At 41.5% G+C, this 15,467-nt stretch overlaps 1 long non-coding RNA gene across 1 annotated transcript in view; it reads left to right on the plus strand.

The window, feature by feature from the left end:
• The first annotated feature begins 5,660 nt into the window (after window positions 1-5,660).
• The window catches only part of LOC134625430 (uncharacterized), a 52,358-nt gene continuing 42,551 nt past the window's right edge, over window positions 5,661-15,467 (plus strand). The window contains exons 1-3 of the long non-coding RNA XR_010093727.1: window positions 5,661-5,786; window positions 5,887-5,961; window positions 6,414-7,097. This is a non-coding gene — a long non-coding RNA (uncharacterized LOC134625430). The remainder of the gene's footprint in view (window positions 5,787-5,886; window positions 5,962-6,413; window positions 7,098-15,467) is intronic.

Genomic DNA, 15,467 nt, shown 5'->3' on the forward strand with positions numbered 1-15,467 from the left:
CAGTAGTACTAGAGCTTGAGTCTGCAGACCAGATTTCGACTTGTTTTATTACCTTCCCCAGGAGTTTAAGTGTTAGATCATAATCATTCACACACACACCAATAAATATTTTGGAAGTTATTCACACATATTTTTGTATCTCAGTAAAAGCTGCACCAAAACCATGTACAACACCTGAAACAGAAAATTGAAGGTTACACAAGTTGAAAGTGGTTAAAACAGTATAATTTCTTTCTGATTTAAATCAGTGAGGAATCCATTTTTTTCCTTTTCTTATATTTTGGATTGTCGGATCATATCACGATGGTGGTGCTCAGTAGCATTGCCACCTCACAGATAGCAGGCTCTGGGCTGTGTTTTCATTTTCCCCTCACTGACCATACACACTTTTTAAGTTAATCTAAACTGTCAGTAGATGTGGTTTTCTGTCTCTCTTTTATCCCTATGATGGGCTGGAAACGTATCCAGGGTGTACCCCCACCAATGCAGATTATTTTCTAGTGTGCCAAAGGTAAGTTTGTTGGTATCGATATTACTAGAAGTGACAGCAGAGCTGGCATGTTTTCATCTTATGAGTCTGTGACAAAATGTGGTTCTTGGAGCACCGACTATCGTGGAAACTAGCAGAAAGGCAGTTTTGCATAACCTGGCAGGCAAGCTTTACCATATGGTGCCAACTCTAAGGGATGCAGTCATGGGATGTGACATGCATGTAGTTGGCAATGAAATATTAAATATTAAGTGCTTGTATATTACTATCTAACCTTAAATAAATTCTTGAAAGCTGCAGGCAGAACCATCTAAGAACCTAGACTACTCTCAGGAGGATCTTGGGGTTTGGTGTCTTGCCCAAGGAAACTTCAACACACCAACCCTGTGTTTATTGGTCTCCGGTATCTGAGACTTTGTTGTGGCCAGTGTGATTCCAGGAGGAATTCTAGTTTTGATTCTGGCAACATACACTTGAATTAAAAAAGCAAATTTACTGAAATAAGTCTTGTTGGTTTTGTCCATAACTTTGAATTGAATTGAATCTTTATTTTGAACATGTTAAAAAAAAATACAACCACATAGAAATAAAAAAGAGACAAACAAACGTCATGTAATGTATTGCAGGACAAACTGGTTAAAAAAATGAATACAACAAACAGGAAGGAGCAACACAGACAAAGGAGACGAACATTCAGTAACAGAAAATTTGTGTGTAAAGTGTTTATGAAACTGAATGTTTAGAGTCAATCAGATATTCAACCAGTTTCTCGAGCAACAGAAAGAAACTTCATGTCCTCTATAGGAAACAGGTGCTGAGTCAGTGAGGAGAGGAATTTCAGAAGAATGGGGAGGGAAAGGTAGCGTGTCAGAGGGTGCATGAGCGAGAGACTGAGAATGAGAGGTGTGTGGTAAGTGTGTGTAAAAGAGAGTGTGAGTAAGCCTTGGAGCTGAGGAAAGAACAAGGGGAGGAGACTCTCCGGGGATTGCGTGCGGACATCAAATGTTTACCTGTAACAAAGAGAAAGGGGAAGGTGTAGAAGGCAAAAAAGGAGAGGAAAAAAAGGCCGTGGTTTACAGGGGTGGGCGGGGACCCAAAGCCTAAAGCATGAGCTTCGCACGCAACTTAACAATACTACCTTTATGAAGACTGTATTTCATTAGTCAGTGAGCACACACACACTCACATGAGATAGCGTTGGTGTTATACATGCCCACAAGAACACACCGACACAAGTCAAGGAATTTAACAGGAATAGATAAGTGGTGGCATTCACACTGCAGCTCTCCTTGTCACACAATGGAAAAGGTTAAGGAAGATCAAAGGCACTTAGATCATTTTAAGGCAAATGTGGCTTTTTTAACACCAAATGGGACAAAATAACTGATGCCATCTGTGGAACAGCTGGAGTTTCTGTTTGGCAGAGATATTTACTTGCGACTGTCCAAGCTCAACCCAGAACTAAAACTTCTCAAAGCAGATGTTTAGCATTCCCACACATTCCAGACCCTCCCCATAGTTACCCTGTTCATTTTTTTTCTCTATAATTGCCCAACAAATCACAACAAAATGAGAGACAGCTTTTGTTGCTGAAAGTACAGAGAGTGTCAGTAATTCACCAATAGGTGACCCCCCCTTTTATTTTCTTTGGGGGTCTCTCTCAATCTGCAATCTACAGTATCTGCATGACTCTCCATGTCAAAATTGCCTTATCTGCAACGAGAATAAAAAGGCTCGAAAAACATGGGTTGGCGTAGAACTGATAATAGATTACTATCAACAGTCACGTCATGTATTTACATTGTGTGCTCTCAATTATAGACCCTTAAAGTGACACCTCTGAATAATCTCTCTACGAATAACATTCACACCTATTAAGACATGGGTTTTTTTTCTGTTTTTCCATTTATATTATTATGATAGTGTGTTGTATATTCCCCTTCATAATACTGCACATACAAAATATCCTCAACACAATTATAACTTTTACAAAATCCAATATTTCAACTTTTTGGATATAAAAAAATCTGTCAGTCACTGCTCTGATTGACAACTTGCGTGTAAAAGGCAGAGTTGTTGGGATTTAGCTCAAGGCGCCTGCGGTCAGCGCAATATGTGTACTATAAATAATTTGGCTGTGTATCTCGTGTGATTGTGTGAGCAGGGAGGGAGAGACGGGCAAGCGAGCTACGCACACACTGGGATCAGGGCTTCCTCTCCTGCGAGTATCAGCAGTCAAAGCGCAAGGTACAATAGGGAGCATTGTTCACCTGGCAGGCCCCTGCTTGCTGACTCCCCCTCCATACCTGAGCACAGAGACAGGTGTATTTCTCCTAGTCACGCATAGCCCTGCCACACTCCCAGCTGCCTACACACTGCTTGCCACCAAAATCTACCCCCCACCCCCTCATGCACACCCCCAACCCTCCCCCCACACACACATTCAGAAAAGCATCCAGAGGGAAAAAAAAAAAAAAAAAGAGCTTCAGATGCTTATTCTCCAACTAGAAGTATAAACTTACTCATAGTATTCCCCCTATTTGAACAATTTTAGCCTTACCTTCATTTTTTCCTATTTAAAATTCATGTGGGCTCTTTGTAGAGTCACCAAAACAGAACTCATGCTCCTTGAAATGCAGCTGCAGCTGCATGCTCATTGGTGCTTAGTGTGTTCATAATTAAAACTTTAAATTTAGATTTTTATAGACTAAGGTTTGCTCTTTGACATAGAAACCCAATAAACCAAGACACCTGCAATGGTCAAATTATGCTACATGCCAGCAAGGGTGTGTTTCTCCGAATAAATTCCGCCTGTGCCCAGTGAAAGAGTGAATGAGTCATATAGGCTACATGTCAGTGGTTCTGTAAGCCTAGTTCAGGCCAAAAGTTCATTTAATTTCTCCTCAAGTGAGAAAACTTGGTTGGGTAAACACTGGAACTCCAGTTACAGTTTGACATCTTAATGCAGGATGAGATGGGAAAGGCTTGAGCGAACTGATTTACCAAAATCTTTACGGTTAGCATCAATCGAATGAGGGGGTTTGAGGGGGATTGTGCCATTGATTACATGGTTTTCTTTGAAAGGCTCTCTCTTCCATAGATCTGACTCCCTAAGGTGCTGGAAGGAATCCAGCTCTATCAGTCTCATAGCACAAGAGGATTAGCTCTTTATCCTGGGTGATTCTATAGAAAAGAGGTACACGCCACATTATGTGTCATTATGTAAAACTGGTGAAAGCCATTTTTAGTTTCACATGAGAAATTTTCACCCACTTCAGTGTGAAACCTTGCCTTGACCTCTGTTTTGCTACACTTTGCCCATTCCCACAGGCGTGCCAAAAAAACAGACGGAAATCTGCATGTTGGCTGTATGTGAAATTACATGAGCTGCCAACATGGAATCTAACCTCATGTTTCCTGGCTGATATTTACCCAATTAATTCCCAGGCGGATGTAGAAGTAATAACACTCATGAGAAGTGGGGAAGTGAGAAAATAAAGAACGGAAACCTAAGCAGGCTAGCAATTTTGTGGTTGGGGCCATACCAAAGAAACAGCATATAGTTATTGGGAAATATGTGTCATTGTGTCATCCACCCTGTTATTTCTGTAAGGTCATTACCATCCTTCCCCCTGTCCCCACCTGTGATCCAGCTTATGTCCCTCTATAAGAGCAGAGGTATGGCCTTGGTAATGTCTCTCTTTCAGTCTCATAGGCTCTTCTCTATATCCTGCTGAAGCTTAGGTACTCAGGGTCACATAAGGAAACATTTGTTCCCAGTCTGGTTGAATAGAGCCTTGTGTTGGAAGCAGTCAAAGAGATACAAGGGGATAGGACATCCAAACAGTCCAACACAAGGGCTCTGCTCTGAAGCCCCTCTCTGTCTGAGCTGGGCCAGTAATGAATGTGCTCTAGTCTTAATCACTCTCAGAGCACACACTGGAGATATGACTGACTCAATTGTCCTCGTCTCTATGTTTTCTATGTTGAAAGCAGAAGGTCATGAGGGTCATCGCTTTCAGTAAATATTAGATTTGTTTCACCCACTCCAGGTGATGGCGGCCTCGCTTGGCTCCTTTGCCAGTAGATTTCCACATATCATAAGTTTTACACTTGCACGACTGTCTGTGGGTGTACACTCAGTCAGTCTCGTTTCCTCGGGATTTTTTTTTAATGCATTCCTCCTTTTTCCTCCCATCTGTGTGAGAAGCATTCAGCATGGGTTTGTGCTCCCTGGATATGATTATCCTTGTCTCACCAATCTGGAAAACATTTGTGTGCACATTAGCACATACCTACAGACGCATGCTGGCGTGAGTGGAGACACGGTGTAGGAGGATGCACACAAGTGAGCATAAACACATTTGCAGGCAGTTGCACAAACAACCTGGAAATCCCACCCGCGCATGTTTTAAGGGGATACACTGAGAAGCAATGCATTTTCATTTGATTTAATACTGCTGTTCAGCTGGCTGCTGGCTTAACATGAAAGCTGGCACACTGTGTTTACATTCATCACATTGTTTTGGATAAGGGATAAACACCTCTTAATTACCCCATGCCAGATAATTGCCTCAACTAATACTTTAATTCAGTCTTGATTAATGATTAATGAGCTACGAGAAAACTTGTGGAACAAGCGAGGTCGACACAGCGAACCAGATTAAAAAAGTGCAACCCTCCTTTTCTTTCATTTTTCCTTTCTTCCTTTTTTAAAGGAAAGAAAAAAACCCTTCACACTGCAGCGGTGGCTTAGGAATGTGAGACAGGAATGCTGTTGAGTTACTATAAAGGGGGTTTGATCACTGAAAACAATGTCTTTGTGTTTTCGTCCCCAGCGCTAGTCACGCAATGCTGTGTGCGCAAACCTCCAGCAACTTTTCAACCCCTGCACACAAGAAAGCCATCAAGTACCTGCAATTGACAGAATCGCGTGCAATTCAGGTACTCCTGGACTGGACTGGATCGCAGCCAAAAGGGTGAAGTAAAAAGTGGAATGGAATAGTGCCAGGTCCTGTGTGAATAGGAGTAATGTATGAGGAAGGAAAGTATAAAGACTGATATAACTTCTACGTGAATATGCTTTTTTATTTATTCATGTTTTTTCCCTTTGGTTTAGGTCAGAGTTTATCAGCTTTACTCCCTTATCCCAGTTTGTTGTCACTTATATCCTCTCTGCTGTGTTTCAGTCATAAACGCTTCATCAGAGTACTTCTTAAATATGATGAAGTAAAAAACACAACAAAATCACAAAAAACAGCAAACATGCATGCAAGCTTTGACTCCACAGTCCACAGTGAGTGAGAAGAAATGTCCAGCTTTACTTAGCTTCAGCTTATTGTAACTAAGTGGGTTCTGTTCTGATTTTGATCTGTGCTCCATTCCCGTGAATCCAGGCCTTGTTTTGAAGTTTGAGAGCGTGATCCCGGCAATACAAGCAAGCCTGGAGGTGGTTAGGACATGAAAGTGAGGTAAGAAAGACAAGAGATTCATTCATGGGAAGGTGATTCAAGGCACCGACATCTCTGTATCTCTGCACAGCTACAGATGATCATTATTACTCACACACACTGCTCACACGCAACCTGGAATGAAACTGACAGGTGATGAACGATTGCAACAGAGATTGTAACAGCTGATATCCATGACAGCTTTACTGATATTTAGAGAATAATAATACTAATACTACTACTGCTAATAATAATAATGATAATGTGATCTAATTTCTAATGCCTGTAACTGTTTTTAAAAGTTATTTTAAAACTTTTAAAAGTTTAAAAGTTATTTCACCTTTACTTTAGTTTCATTATTTTAAGGTTAACCTGTGAAATCATTTCATTGCGTTCCGTGTTTTCTTTCTTTCTTTTTTTGTCTTTAAAAATTGGTTTTAAGGTTTAAACCTGCTGCTGTTTTCCTATTCCAGTTAACTCCACTTACCGTCATGCATTGCGCAACTACGTTTGGTGAAAGCAGCATGTGCTGAGGCGCTCCGCACAAACTATGGCTCAGTGAAGCTGCGGCTCTTGACGAGAGCGCGTCGTGTCAGCAGAGACTCTGGCTGCAGCTGCCGCAGAGACCATCGTTGCGCTGGACCCTAAGGAGGAATCAGCATCTTCGGAAATAATCGTTCTGATTGCTTTGCTGGATTTGCCTGGGCGTAAATCGTTTAATGCTGGGGCTCTTTGGACGCATTAACGGGATTAATCGCGACATTGACAAACGTGGAGAAGTTATTATTACTATTGTTTTGTGTTTTTGTTTAAACGTGATCACGATGATAGCAGCTGATGGATTGAAAACTCCAGCTATGGATCTTTTCGCGTGTTATAAGGAAATGCTGACTTCAGTCTGGGATGAGTTTCTACTCCTGCCACAGATTCAGCTGCTGGACAAGTCTCTTGGGATATTTGGGATACACGCGTGGTCAAGTGCTGACATTTTCATAGATGGTTAATGTTATATGCTGATTTCGAAAATGAAATCTGTATTTGGTGGATTTTTTATTTTTTTTTTGCACAGTTGGATATCTTGGATTATGTTTTGGAAGCTGTGCTCCAGTGGATGTCCAGTGATTTGGATAATATGTGCGCATCTCCTGATTCCGCAGGTATGTGGACAACGTCAATATAAAAACCCTTGTGTCAGCAAAAAATAGTATGCTTAACCTATGGAGGTTTGTATTTATGTTATATATTCGCGACGTGACAATGCATTCAGCACTGTCTGCTTTGGCCAAAGGTTCTGTTCTTATCTTCTCAACACACCCACATTGGTGCCCATATCTTCTCTACCAAATTATAATTTATACTTAAATTCTTTTGGAAGTGGACTCATTAGGAACATACTTATACATACAAACACAGAAGGTGTGTTTCTGCTCATTGTCAGTAGGGAGCTGTGTATTTTGACAAAGGAAGCCTCGCCAAACTCTCATTAAGTTCACCTGTTCAGTATGTGAGAACTCCTCTTTATTATTTTCTAACATCATTACATATGCATCTGTAAATGTTAAAGAAGAGGGAAAATGGCTCAATTTAATATTTCACATGCATGGGTTGAGCACAGCCATTGGCTATGCACCTGCACTGCCGGGTGTTCACAGCCTAGAGAGCAATGACCTGTTATAAGTTGTTAAAGACCAGGTGCAGCTGAAATAAATCCACAGTGTGGATACAGTGTTCATAAAAAGGAGCATGCCCTCCCACCGCTCATACAGTAACTCTATTCAAGGTGAGAGGAAAGTGCTTTGAGCACTATAATTTTGACCTCAGTGGTACTGGAACACCTGTCAATCATATGTATGTGTATGTATATGTGTGTATGTATATATATATATATATATATATATATATATATATATATATATATATATATATATATATATATATATATATATATATATATATATAAGATAGATAGATATGGAATTGGATTATGTTGAACCTACAGGTCCATGTGACCACCCAACTGATAAACATGCTCAAAATAGCGTGAGATAACCTGCTTTGCAAGTTGGCATGTACATCTTTTACAAGCCTGGTGTGACTTAACGGCATTGCATTCATAATGGGTGTTGTGTGTGTGTGTGTCTGTGTCTTCCTTCATTTGCTGAAGCCTCCACTTTCACCTGTCTTCATCTTTCAGTGCCCAGTCCTCTCAATCCCACGCACTTCTGTAGCTATGAAGAATTTCTTCTGTTGTGGTTGTGGGAGGGCACAGAGCCCCACTATATGTCCGTATACAGCTTAGAGCACCGACTGAGCACCCCTCTGTCCACACACACACACACACACACACACACACACACACACACACACACCACCTCTATTAAAAATCTTCTCCAAACAAGACCCCCTTTCTCCACTGAAGAGCGACCCTCTGTCTAATGCCAAGTGACTCTCATGGCCAGCATTGACGGTGGGACACTTGCTTCACAAAAGGAGCTGAAGTGTCAAATAAACTCGGTCAGAGCCCCCGACACACAAGAATTCCTTTATCTGGCACCCTGGGAGGCAGACAAAGACAGACTTTGTGTCAGTGAGCAGGCCTTGACTAAACACTGGGGCTTTTTTTCCCCTTACTCCTCTTCTCACAACTTCTGCCTCTTCTTCCTCCTCCTCCTTTTGTAATTTAAACAGCAAAGCGGGAGCAATATCTGACCCCGGTTGCCCAGCATCTGTCCTGTGCATGGCCAACATCACCCCTTTTCCTGTTTAAGCCCATCAAAAAATAAAGAAGCTTTAATGGAAGCCCACGAGTGATCGGATAGACATCAAAGCAGCCATGACACTTCAGCTAGTGTATTTCTTTTTCTGATTCTTTTGTTTATGTTTGTCATAGCTAAAAATAGCAGGAATTTGCTTTCTCTCAGTTTTCTGTGTTGTCATATGATATGTTTGTGGTGAACCACAGCAAAGAACCATATACACACACACACTGGGGCAAGACTTAACAACCCTGTATTTACTCCAATCAACATTTCAGGAGGACCTTGTCATCACTGGCAATTGAGTTTCAGCTTCAAGTTGATTTGTGTTGTCAGGAATATAATAAGCTAATCTAGTTGTTTCTATTTAATAAGATGCAGCTGATGTTTATTAGACGATTAACACCAGTTTACACTGCCTGAATATAAATGTCACCTAAGCAAATCAGGGAGCGCGTACACTGTTTCTACACTGTGGTCTGAAGCAGATTACGTATCTAATTACTAGTGATGGGAAAGGATCTCATGTAGCTCCCCATGCTCCTCACAGATCCTCATGGAGCTGTGACAGCCATGTGCATCAGACCCCTAAGAGTGCTATCACAGGCAGATAGTCCCAAGCACCATGCGGTTAAGGTAAACGGATAGAGTTCATGTGGTCGAGCGTGTTAATGGTGTGTTTATGAGCTTAAGCTGAGTGGTGATTTATCATGTTTAAACTCAAGGCCTACCTCAGCTCCCTGGCCCCCGATTGAGCTCACAGGGTGACAACACGGACTGAGCAGCATGACCTCCTGGTGAACTATGACTCAATGTCATGACCGCTTTTGACCACCGAAGAGAAATGGAAGGCAATAGGAACATTTATTATTCATTATTACACAAATGGCCCACAGGATTATCTCATCCTGTCCTCAGGTTCAAAGCTTAAGATGCAGGAAGACATCCTTACATCATTAGTGTCAGATAACGACTTAATGAGCTCCAGAAATACCAGCCTTAAAAGAAAATGCTCCTGGTATCTTTTTATATAGAGCACCATTTAAACTTTTGTGTGTGTGTGTGTGTGTGTTTGAATGGGACCTAAAGTTTGTCTGAACAGGAGAACTGTCATTTATTAGTAGTGCGGGAACAATGGGGAGCTTGTCTCCGGGGTGGTGGGGGCCGGAGGGGGGGGGGCATTGGAGCCAGGGGAGGGTGGCCTGAGATTGGGCAGCAGCCTCTGACCAAGAACAAGCCCCTGTCTGATGGAGAGAACTGCTGACCCTTCCTGAGTAAAATGGCACCTTTGTTTCGAGGTGTATGTGTTTGTGTCTATGTGTTTATGTGTGTGTGTGTGAAAGGGAGAAGGAGAGAGCTTTTGAAAAGCTGGAGCGCTTTATAAAGTGTTTTTCTTCTCAGGGCTTTTGGCAATTGTGTCTCCATATGTGCTGTTTCGTATTTAAAATTTTGTGATTCTCACACGGTTCAGCTGAAGGTAAGGAAGAGAGCGCAAACTGAACTGATACAGCGGCTAAATGGTCCAATATCGTGTCATGGTTTTCTGAACTGTCCTCTCGTCTTGCTCACAGTTTCAAATTCGCAGAATATTCTGAAGTTTAGAAATCACGAAACATCCTTCAACAGCAGTCACATCAAAATGTGTACATAGCTTTTGCTAATAACACTGATAACACCCTGATGCTCTGACACCAGATCACCGCCTTAGATTTATTAGCTGTTTTTGGCATCTTTTAACAGTCTGTGTGGTGCTTTCTTCCTGTAATGATCTCTCATAACGGAGAGAAGTTGTTTATTTTAAACATTGGGGTAAAGAAAAATTAAAGGGTGCAGAGAGGAGGTGTAAATGCTGGTGGGTAATGGCAGCAGATTGCTGATTTCCTAAAGGGAAACCACAACTTAGAAGGTGGCTCGTGTGTGTATATTTGCCTCAGGGTGGTGTTATCCTGGTGTGGGAGTTACCAGGAAGTGTGAGGCTGAGAGAGGCATCCAGCCTGTGCTTAGGTGAGAATGAAGAAGGCTGTTTTAGAGGAAGTAGCAAACCTGGGTGGAGGGGTTTACTGGAGCGATGCCTGGAGGTGTGACACGAAACCTGACTTCTTTGGTTAAAAATTCCCAGTGCACTTTGTGTTTACACCTTTTCAAGTTACATAGCTGTCATATAGCCTGTCACTTCCTGTTACGTGATAAAAAACTGTATGTTTCCTGGAACTTTAATTGTGATTCTACTACCCCGTGGGCTTTTTACCTTTTGTGCATAAGAAAAACCACACTGACCTCTGCAGGAGTATAGAAGACAGAGAGTGTCAGCCCAAGTGTTAAGACCAGAGAGCAAAATGCTCAGCAGACCACAATACAGGGGCACCTCTGTCAGCACAGGCAGACAGCTCTCCATTCTCACAGGATGCTCTACGTACCTCAAACTTGTCCCAAAGAGGAACGATGCTAAATAAAGACTCTTACTTTAATAGTAAAACTCGAATACAACCAGCCCGCTCTGATAGTTTGCAGTGTAACAATGATGACACTAGTTTAAAATGCATTTCTTTTAAAGCAGACTTGGAGTGGACTTTTAGGTGCATTCTTGACCGTCCTTGTATGGGAAAAAAAATCTGATCGAGAGTTAGAAATACTTTAAATTCCTGACATTTCTCCTTCAGTTTTCTTGCTCCTGTTTTGGAGGGAAAATTCCTCCCTTTGTGTTTTGCTCTCATAAATGTCACATTCCACTGAACCTGTGACCACGTTCCTCCTTTACTTTGCTGGGTGTGGGTTGCCATGGCTGTGTTTCAGCGAGTCACACCTACATAAGTAAGACAGAGTGGGTTTCCTTTTTTTTCCAGTTCAGTCTTTCATTCCTCTTTTCTTTTCTTTTGTCTCCAGTCGGGAGGATAAAGGAGACATTTTCAGTGTGAAGAGGAGCGTGAAATTTCCTGTGTGACCTCCCTGGGACACAGCAGAACACCAGGCTCCTCAGACCACTGTTTATGTGTGTTAAGTCATGTGCTCATGTTGGAGATCCGTGCAATTTTGAAAGCTTTTAGTTTCTTTAAAAGAGATTGAATGTCGTCAACTCGCAGTCGTCTCCACATAAAATGCTTGATTAAGGTTGATTGTTTGGTACCTTTGGTTTTCTTGACGCACAGAGGCTCATGTTAAATTAAAATTTTAGGCCTGATAAGTAGGGGGGCAGATGCTGAGCAGGCCAGTGTGTTGTGCTGTCAAACTGTTACTTTGAGCCCTGACAGACAGGGAAGAATTTGCTTGCCAGTGTCACTGAACAGAGTCACAGACTTACAGCACCAAAGTAGTTAAATTGACTGGAAGCTGTCCTCTACTTGGGCTGTCATCAGACGGCTTCAGTCAAATAAGCAGAGCCATTCATGTTTCCCAGGGGACTGATTTATTTTGTTATCTTACATTGGCTTAAAATGAAATCTGGGCTTCATAGGTGTGATGTTAGTAGTCCGTGTAAAATAACACTGAGAGAATTGCTGTGCTGTAGTGCCATCTGTAGTCAAGCTTTCGGATTATCTTGATGTATGCCTTACATTCTGCTGCACTCTTGTGGTTAATGTGTGCAACAACATAATCCTGGTTTTCTGGCCTGCATTTCTTTCTGTGGCCACTTAAAATGTGTGGTGCTAATTTGAAACTTTACTCCTACCTCCGGCAGCCAGCAGAAGTGGAAGGGTTGCATAAGGGATGGCATCCAGTGAAAAATCTATGACACAACGAACATGCAGATCTGTCTGCATCCCTGTGGAAGAAGAAGGTTTATCCCTCGGGAAATTAGTTTTCATTAGGGTTTTTTTTTTTTAAGCTTTAACAGGTTTGTGGTGGTTTTCTTAGTGCCTTTTATCTAGCAAATTATGATCACAATATCTTCATTTATTTTGAAGAAAGAAAATCGGGGTTTGAAATCAAAGAGACATTAAAAATCAATGACAAAATCATCATAATTACTAGTTAAATGTTTTTTTAAGGCATTCAAAACATTTCACACATGTCTGTGATTTTTTTTTCTCTTTTTTTTTTAATGACTTTCAGGACGGCAGCAGGGTGGCACGGTGGTTAGCACTGTTGCCGCACAGCAAGAAGGTCCTGAGTTCAATTCCACCATCAGGCCGGGGTCTTTCTGTGTGGAGTTTGCATGTTCTCCCTGTGTTTGCGTGGGTTCCCTCCGGGTACTCCGGCTTCCTCCCACAGTCCAAAGACATGCAGTTTGTGGGGATAGGTTAATTGATTAATCTAAATTGCCCATAGGTGTGAATGTGAGCACGAATGGTTGTCTGCCCCTGTGTGTTAGACTGGCGACCTGTCCAGGGTGTACCCTGCCTCTCGCCCTATGACAGCTGGGATCGACTCCAGCGCCCCCCGCGACCCTGAGAAGGATAAGCGGAAGTGAATGGATGGATGGACTTTCAGGAGTTATGAAAATCTCAACCATGGCATTGTCACCTTAACTGATTAAAACTTCCAGTAATTCTGGCTCTCCAAACTACAGCTGGAGAGATCACCTTTTTTTGTTCAGACAACTTTGGCTTACTATGAGTTAGCATGCTAACAAACAACACTTAGAAATTAAACTTGATAAATATTTTCTAGTGGCTAACAACTTGAGACCCTTTGATGATATCCTCCTACTCTTCTACCCTCTTTGATCACGCTGTGTGCTGTGGGTTCCAGGGTAAAGCAAAGTAGGGGAGTACATGTTGAGCTGCTGCCGTCAGATATGACACTGTGGTCCAGGTATTACTCATGCTTTGTGGACCTTATGATTTGGGTGCCCCCTCGGGCACTTTGTGCTGTTTGTACAGCGTGTGATTAATCACCCACCACCACATATATATTTAAATGTGCAGGCTGCACTGAAAAAGGGGGCATTTACAGATTGTGCATTCATCTATAATATGTTCTACTTTTCACACTGTAATGATGATCTCCCATTGTAATGTACACTCACTACTCACTAATAAATTTGTACACTCACAAGTCTGCCATAAAAAAAGGAAATCTGTCAAAATTGTTTTTATTAAGCAAATGAGAGAAGTTGGAAATTACTTGTATAACTTCTATTTGTTAAGCATTGGATATTTCATTTTATGTCACAAGCTATACAAAATATAAATAGAGTCTGATAAATTTGATAAAACATAATAAAATAGTTAAAATAAATTTAAAAAATATCATTTTGGGGACACATTCGCTTGCTCTCTTTTTTTCTGTGCCTTGTGACGTCCCCCCACACACTTCCTTGACTTCACCACTAGAGGTCACAATTGGATCTTTTCTGTGGGGTTTCTCAAGGCCCCACTTTCTATTTGTTTTTTATTGTATTATTAAGTGGAATTAGATTACATATATCACCTGTCACAGTAGATAAACATGTTTAATATACAGTTTTTACACCTTGCTGACTCTTCTGCCCTCGGTTTAACTGTAAATCACAGCAGAGCTTAATTCTTTCCTTAGTGTGTCCTCTACTGCTAGAGGTTGACTTTTTTTTTTTACTAAAAGTGTTTTTAATATTTTTATACTTTTATACTTACAAATGCTTTGAATAGCATTCATTCACATCCTTCACTTTTCAATTTTTTGCAGTATTTGTAGGATGCAGTGCTGGAAGCTTCTGGTCTTGAATCTCCTGGTTGGCTGGGCCTTTCATTGTGGGTTTACGTGTTCTCCCTGTGGCTGTTTGGCTTTTCTCTTGGTGCTCTGGTTTCTTCACACAATCCAGTGACTTGCTGGTGATTTTATGTTGGCTTTATGTATAGATGGAAGAGTTTATGGTGGTCTGTCTCTCTGTTTTAGCCCGGGGATTGACTGAAAACTTCTCCAGGGTGTAACCTGCAGCTTGCTCTGTGACATCTTAGATGGGCTCGAGTCTGCATCCAGCTGACCTAACCTAAGATGTAGAAGGTTTAGGTTTGCTGTTAAGAAACTGAATGCGTGGATAGATTTGCAGTAGGTTTCCGTTACTGGTCCGGGTACATGTGACCACTAGGTGGCAATGTGGTAACATGAAATGTGGCCCTCTGTCTGGAAAATAAAAGCTAGAAAAGCTACTTTGCATGTTGCAGTGAACCTGTGATCTATGGAGTAATGGATATAGATTGGTGTTATTATCTTCTTATTGCCCCTCATTCTAGCTCATCTCCCTTTGAAGATCAAAGTGGCCGTGTGCCTCTGTGTGTACCGACACCGATAAAATCAGAGTGAAGTTCAATAAACTTCACTTTGTACATCTGTCTCCCATGACCCTTTTCCAGCCTTGCAAGTTGCTGTCAAATTACAGGAGACTCAAATATGCAGCATTTTTGATTACTGCTATCAAGATAATCTGAATAATTTCAACAAAGTTTTAAATACCTGATAATTTGGGGTCAGCAAGAAATACAGAAGTGCTGAAAAAAACAAAAACAGCCTTCAACGCCCACTCTGTCCTTTCGATTTAACAACTACTGAGCAATCAATTCATTCATGTACTTCAGCTCTGCTATAAACTTCAGACATTAACGAACAGAGAATGAATGAAGCGGCGATAAAACTGGCCTACTTCAGGAACAGGTGGGGCAACTTATGACAAAGTGACAGCACAGTCATTAGTACAATGCAAGTAGAGTTTCCATTCCCACGGGTGTCCCATATGCATGTGTCTGCGCAAATTGTGTGTAGGCCAAAGTCATACTTTGGTCAAAGTGTGGCCAAAGTCATACTTTGGTCTACACATCTTGCAGCTTTTGCTTATTTTTAAAGGTGAAGTTTTCC

This window comes from Pelmatolapia mariae, linkage group LG4 (genome assembly GCF_036321145.2).
Source record: "Pelmatolapia mariae isolate MD_Pm_ZW linkage group LG4, Pm_UMD_F_2, whole genome shotgun sequence".
NCBI classification, from domain to species: domain Eukaryota; kingdom Metazoa; phylum Chordata; class Actinopteri; order Cichliformes; family Cichlidae; genus Pelmatolapia; species Pelmatolapia mariae.